Source organism: Miniopterus schreibersii, assembly GCF_964146895.1.
Source record: "Miniopterus schreibersii genome assembly, chromosome: 2".
NCBI lineage: Eukaryota > Metazoa > Chordata > Mammalia > Chiroptera > Miniopteridae > Miniopterus > Miniopterus schreibersii.
In genome coordinates, this window is record NC_138102.1 from 77,158,777 (window position 1) to 77,166,521 (window position 7,745).

The 7,745-nt window shown below is 39.3% G+C and overlaps 1 pseudogene across 1 annotated transcript; it reads right to left on the bottom strand.

The window, feature by feature from the left end:
• Positions 1–5,665: 5,665 nt before the first annotated feature.
• LOC308552388 (E3 ubiquitin-protein ligase MARCHF8 pseudogene) lies at positions 5,666–6,449 on the bottom strand (annotated as a pseudogene). The gene has a single exon. The product of its transcript is annotated as an E3 ubiquitin-protein ligase MARCHF8 pseudogene (transcript).
• Positions 6,450–7,745: the final 1,296 nt, after the last annotated feature.

The window sequence follows — 7,745 nt, forward strand, 5'->3', positions numbered from 1 at the left end:
GAGGGTGGGAAGAGATTAACCAAAGAAGTTATATGCATATATATAACCCATGGACACAGTTAATAACAAGGTGAAGGCCAGGGGAGGGGGTGGGAGTGAAGTGGAGGGGGCAATTGGGGGGGGAAATGGGACACCTGTAATACTCTCAACAATAAAGATAAATTTAAAAAATAAATAAATTTAAAAAAATAAAAGGAAATTTTTCTATTTAGAAACTATCTAGAAAAGCCATCTTCTCTTTCCTCCACTTATTTGGAGATGCTTACTTTGTGATTACTGCCTATATTGTATTGTCTTCATTCTCCCAATGGCAACAACAGGGTTTTTTTTGATGATCTCTCTCCTGCATTGCTGAAGTTTAGCTATTTAACTATTTGATGTGTACATGTGTGTATACACTATTGAAATATATGTAATACTCAGGGTTGTGGATGGGAGTGGAAAAGAGAATGATTAATTTTCCCTGGGAAAAAAGGATTGGCAAGAGATATTAAAAGCTTTATGCAGAAAGTGACATTTGAACTAGGTTTGAAAAATAAATAGAATTTCACCCTTGGGGAAATACCTTGAAGGTAGCAGACAACACAAGAAAGGGAGTGTAACAAATAGAAAGGAGCATGAGCAAAGGCATTGGAGTAATGTATGAAAAGAACAGAGGAAATTTCTGATAACTGAAGTGCATGGTACTTCTATCAATAGAGAAATATCTATGGCCATTGCTCTGTTTGAATGGGTGTAAAAAAGAAACACAAAAACCTCAAGAAGAATACCAAATTCAGAAACCAAGAAAACACTCCTTGCATTTCAAAAAGTGTCCTTTGCTTTGAATAGGAATCACAGGCTCTATGGAATAAAGTGTGTTACGTTATGTATAATTTTGCATTTCTAATTGCTACCTACATCCCCAGGCATTAACAAACACAGAGAGCTGCCATCCATCCTCCTTAGCTGTCCTGTGATGAAAAATAAAAGCATCTGAAAATATAACCACTATCAACAAAGATGTTAAAACAGTATAAAGTGGGGACTTTCCTGCATTTATGCCCATCCCCCCTTCAACCCACTCACTTTAATAATGAAGACTCAAATAACAGTGCTGAGTGAAACTCCAAGAACTTAAGTATTTCATTTGGATAAATACTTCACTCAATTCTTTGTACCCTTAAATCCTCAAATTATGGAGAGAAAATTTGTAGCCCTTAAGGAAGAGAGAAGAGATGTGAGATGAGGAAAGATGAGATCTATCAATGGCTCACTGGCATTTTCTGTCTCCTGATGTCCTCCTGAGGTTAGTAGGAGCCTACAGCCCCAGGATCCTCTCTTGCACTGTGAAATTCCCCACTAGTGCAGTTATCTAGGGATTAATAAGGCAGGCCCACTCAGAGAGTGAACACCAGCAAGCCAGCAATGGGGTTGATTGTTTGAAATGAATGTTTGAGGAGGCTTTTAAAACTTCATAGAAATAAGGATTGTGACCTGGAGGAAGATATTGTCTGCAAGAAGTTCCCTTTCCTATTGGGAAGCAAATTCCAGCTTCTCCTTGCTTTTAAACACTCACATAGATAATGAGGAGACCAACACGCTCCCTTTGGATCCCAGAACCTCTCAGTAGATAGGCATTCGTGGAAGCTGTCAGTGTAAAAGACAGGTCCAAGTTTCTGTGGCTGAAGTTGCAAGTACACACAGTCACCCTTTATCCACTTTCTTGCTATGCAGCATGTCTTCATGAGGTTGCTCCAAATGTTGTCAGCTACTTCAGGCAATCATTTTTCAGTATTGTGGCGCTGCTGCTTACACTTCGAAGGGTGTCAGAGCCCCACATTTTTCATCTTTGAATGTCCTTTTTCTATCTGTTTCATCAGCAAGGACCTATCTAATGTGGTAACTTCTGCATCCAGCTAGAACAAGAGATCAATGACTCAACACTGACCTCCACTGGTTCGAGTAGAAATACCTCATCCCTTTTTCTCCAAACCTTGCATGTTTTCACAGGCTGGGCAGGGAGCCCATAGCATTTTGCATTGAGGGATTAGCATTTCGCCATTGATTGAAATTTAAAATGATGGTAAATCCACCTTTCAGGGGTACCTATGTAGATTCTGAAAAACTCTGGTCTAACATTGAGCTGTGGGACCAAAGACCTTGGCATGCTTCAAGCCCCCACTCTCACCCCCACTGCCACAAACCGAAACAGGATGTGGCCTACAGCAGGTTTGGGTGATCAAGGCTGAATTCACAGGGATCTGAGAAATCTAGGTCAACCTATTCCTGCTGTGCTATCAATGACAACTCAGCCGCCAATTAATTTAATATCTTTTAAATGCCTCAAACTCAAATTGGCAATTATAACCATATTTTCAACTGGTGTAATAACCTCACCTACAGACTCAACCTGCTCAAGATACCATGTTGTCAATGCCTTCCTTGTCTGCGGGGAGGTGGGCAAGGAAGACCTACTGAGATCAGTGCCAACAAGGATGGGCTGTGATTCTCCCCATGGGGGTGGTCAGGATTTGGAACCAGCCAGGGTTTTCTGGTGCGATGTTGTGCAAAGTAGAAAAAGGGACCTCTGCACCCTGAAAAAAGGCAAGCCATTCCTTTCCTGGAAATATGCCAGGAAATATTTACTGTATACTCTATAAATCCAGGGTAGCCCTTTGGGAATTTGAGCTTTTGCTGGTTATAAATGGAAGCCCACTGAGGCCACCTCAACTCAGGAGCTTACATAAGATTAAGGGAGAATTGGTAGAGGATATTCTGATTTGGAAATAACTGTCACTTGGTCTCACTGAACAAAGGAGGTCAGAGATCTAAGCAAACACTGTAACAGGTGTTTCTGACTGTTGAGAAAACCAGAGCCAAAAAACGAACTCTCAGAGAACAAACCTGTGTTACTTGGGTTGGTGCCTGCATTTGGAACAGAATGTTGCCTTAACACTGCTATATTGAAGTTAATCTTAAGCAGAAATTTTAAAATATATATTTGCAGTAGATATTTTAAAAAATAAGTGACACAACCTCAATGGATATGCTTGTTGCTTCAATGTCCTTTAATATATTTAAATATTTTATATACATTTTCAATAGATAATACATATTCTTGATACTAAATTAAAAGGCATAAAAGGGTATACAATAAAAAGTAACTCTCCCTCTTAACCCTGTCTCAGAGTCAACCAACTTTCCTCCCAGTAGGCAACCTCTGTTACTAATTACTCATGGATATTTCCAGACATATTCAATATGTCTGTGTGTATATACATATATTTTTTCACAGTTGTTACTAGACTATTTATACTTGTCTGTGCCTTGCCTTTTCCCCCCACAAAATAATACAGCTTGACTAGCCTCCCATATCATTACATAAAATATTTCCTTACTAATTTATATTGTATATTATTTCATTATATAATGTTCAAAAATTTAACTACTATATTGATAAACATTTAAGCAGTTTCCAAATTTTTACATTTATAAACAATATCGCAATAAATCATCGGTACATAATGTCTCATATTTGCAAGTATATTTGTAGGAAAAAATCCTGGAATTGGAATTGCTAGATCAAAGGTATGTGCATTGAACATTTTGATAGATATTGCCAAATTTCCCTCCACAGATGTACCAATTTATACTCTTACCATCAATGTATGATATGACTGACTCTCCTCTTCCTCATGGACCCAGCATGTTATAAAATGTATTGATTTTTGCAAATCTAAGAAGAAATGATACTTCTTTATGGTTTAACTTTAAATTTCCTAACTTTCAGTGACTTAAAAATGCTTCATAGGTTGGTAGACTTTTTTTAATGATTTATGAGAATTTTCTATATTATAATATTCTATATTTAGGAAATTAACCAATTAAAGTGCTGTCAAACATGATAGTCACTAGCCATGTGTGGCTCTAGAGCACTTGAAATGTAGCTAGTTCAAATTGCAGTATACACATATAAAACACACACCAGAATTCTTAGTTTAAAAAATAGAAATGCCACATTTATAATATTTTATATTGATTATTTGTTGAAATAATATTTTGGATATGTCAAGCTAAGTAAAATAAGTTATTAAAATTAATTTCATACATTTCTATTTACCTTTTAACATAATTATTAAAAAATTTAGAATTACAAATGTCTCCTGCATCATATTTCTATTGGACAGTGCTAGTTTATATCATTAGTTGTACATTTTTTGCTCAGTTATATTTTTATTGTCAGATTCATCAGTCTTTTTTTATGGCTTATGAGTTTTGCATTATACTTAGAAAGGTCTTCCCCATTACCATATTTTATAATTTTCCCATGGAGTATCCTACTATTTTGATATTTTTATTGTTTTTATAGAAATATTTGATTCATCAGGAAATTATTTTGATGTAAGTTGTGAAATTTGAATCCAATATTATTTTTTTCTGGAAGGCAGCCCAACTGAATAACTGGGAAAGAATAAACAGTTTTTATTGTTTAATTTCAAATTTTCCCACTGATTTGGGGTACTACACTTATCATATCCTAAATATGGATCTGTCTGGACTAGTGTCACTTTTTTTTTCTGAAATTTTCTGTTTATTCTTGCTTCTATATTTTCAACATGAACTTTATGATCATATTTGAACCCCCAAATTCTTTTGATATACTTATAGGAACTGTATTAAATATTTACATTAATTTGGAAATAATTAAAAGCTGTATGATATGACTTTCCCTTGCCAAGAATATAGTATATCTTTACGTAGTATAAATGTTCTTTTGTGTCCATGAGTATCGTTGGAAAGATTTGTTTATATAGATCTTTCACATGTGATAAATTTATTTCTAAATATTTTCTAGTCATATTGCTATTAAAAATGAAGACTTTTCTTCTATTAATGCTATTTTATTTTAATATAAGAAGATGATTTTATAAGTTAATTCTGTAATCAAAGACCTAATTGAACTCTACTATTTGTAATTTTTTAGTTGGATAACTTTTTTTTTTTTTTAAGGCAGAAAGGTTTTAGATCTATTATAACATAAAAGAGATCATCAGGGTCATGAAGGAAGGTTTCTAAATGAGACATTCATTTAAATGTCAATCTTACTGGACACATAATAAAATAAAGATTCTCTTGTTGTAAAGTGCTGTTTGCTTAGTGGCTTGCCTGCCACCATGCACAGAGCACCACAGCCCACCTGCTCGGGAGGGCTGTCAGGGGCAGCGTCAGCAGAAAAAGCTAGTCTTCCAGGCTCTCCTGTGAGGAGGAAAGTCCTCGCACCATGACCAGACACTCCCAAATGCTGCGCCCCAGGCTCGGGCTGCTGCCAACTGGACGAGCTACACACCAGGGCCTGGTGCCACCCTGCTCCTGCTCCTCCCTCAGGTTTGACATTTTATTCTCTCATTCTGCTCAAGACCATAGGCCAGCTCCCTACTGCGGCATCATGGCTCTTCCACCTCCCCACGGATAGACGTGGGTAGAAGTGGAACCCAGACACATACAGCCAACGTGAGGGCTTTCCAGAGATTCACTAAGCAGGGCTTAGAAAAAGAGAAACCATTAAAAAGAGTCACCTGTCCAGCCTGTGCTAATAAAGCACATTAGAAAGGTACACAATCGGCAGTAAGCAATTTCCTTCAGCTGTTCACACATGTCCAGGAAAACGATTCCCTTCACACGATCAGACATGAGCGATTTCTGCTCCAGTGTCTTCAGGTTCTGTGCAGCACGAATTTGTGTCGGAATGGCAGATTCCACGTCCATCTTTATTCTCAAAGTTGGGATCTGTGAGTGCAGGTCTTTCAAAAATATTCTTTTCGCTTGTCTCTGGACAGTTCTGACCATAGATCACTCTGTTATAAACCTTGAGTCTCTTCCACAATTGTACATACACTTTGCACTGAACATACATAAAAAGAAGTCCACCGGTAAAACCGATGGCCACCACCACCAATTTAGCCCAAAAGAGTCACTCTAAGAGTCCTGTCGCCTGCCCCCGCTTGATTTCCTCGGCTGTGCGGTCCATGAGCACACAGAAGGACCAGACCACACAGGTGGTGGCAATGACGTGCAAGGTCACAGAGCACATGATCTTCCTGCGCTCGCTGGCTGTCATCTGCAACTTCTCCCATTTTCTCAGCGGCTTTGGCTTGGTCTCCACGATGAACTCGTACTTGCAGAGCTCACAGCAGCGCGTGCCCGAGCTCTTGATCCACTGCTGCAGGCAGGCCTGGTGCACGAAGTGGAGGTTCCCTGTGCAGCGGCAGGGGGTGATCAGAGGGCTCTCCTCATCCCCTTCACAGTGACAGATCCTTAGAAATGCTGCTTGAATGACTCATGGAATGTCCCAAAGTCTTCTCATTCTGCTCTTCCCTCTCCTTTTCTTAGGTCTTACTTCTGTAGACTCTAGCAGAGGTGGCATCCTGGGATGGAATGGCGGAGACTGGATGCAGTGGCATGCTCATCCCAGCCTCCGATGGTCGTCTTCTTTACAGAAGAGAGTCTCCAGTGGTAGAGTCATTTTGGGCCATGGACTTAAAGCTATGCTCTCCCTCTGCAGCTTCCAGAGCAGGCAGGTCTCTCTCGAGATCCACACGTCAGAAGGGGAAGGTCCCAGTCCGGACTTTCATTTCACGGATTAGGGAAACGGGCCAAGGGCCAGGACTGACTTGCCCAAGGTCCGAGGACCCTTCGGGGCTGGACTCCCACGGGGAATCCCGCCGGCTGCCCACCGGGCCCCAGCCCCAGCCCCGGCCCGGCTCCCGCTCGGCCTGGCCCCCGGGCGGCCCGGAGCCTCGGGCCGGGCCCAGGACGGCGCGGCGCCGCGGGCGCACCTGCCCGGCCCACCTGTTGCGGGCCACAGCCGGCAGCCACACCCCCGGCGCGGGCTCGGCCGGCGCGGTTACCTCAGGCGGCGCTGCGCTCGCACCCGGGCCCTTTAGTTGGATAACTTTTTATTGTAATTCAATATTAAATCTTACAATTTTTTCTAAATTGTATACATTTTATTTCTTTCTCTTGTGTAATTAAATTGCCCAGGATCTCCAGATTGATGTTTATTAATAGTGGTGATAGCAGATATTCTTATCAAGTTTCTGACTTTAATATGAATAGTTCTGATGTTCCCCATTAAATATGATGCTAGATTTTAGATTGAGATAAATGTATTCAATTATGTTACGTAGGTATCTATTATCATTTTATTAATAGGCCTTTAAAAATAAATAAATAAAAATGGATGTTGGGTTTTATCAAGTGCCTCTCAGCATCTAGGAACATGACTTTTAATCTATTAGCATGATAAAAATACATAAATAGATTTCCTAATATGAAACCATTTTTCATCCCTGGAATAAATCACATTTGGTCATGGTATGTTAGTTTGTTAACATGCTCTGGGATTTGGTTTAATAATATATTGATCACTTTGTATTGATTGTTTTTTGTGTAATATTCTTAGAATGATATTTTACTATTTTGAGTTTCTTCTTTGGAAACACCAATTATAAATATGTGTAATTTATTTTGTATACATTTCATATCTGTCATATAATCCTTTAAGCTTGTTATCTGTGTATTCTTTACATTCTGTTTTTTCCAAACCAGTCTCCCACATCTCTAGCTGTGTTTCCACAGGACATAATCTTTGTGCAGCTCCCAAGCTGCACTTTGACCTTCATTTCTGTGATTTTTTTATATCCTCCCTTAACTCTTCCAGCACATGTTTAATCTACTTCTGTTGTTTTGTCATTGTTTTCTGT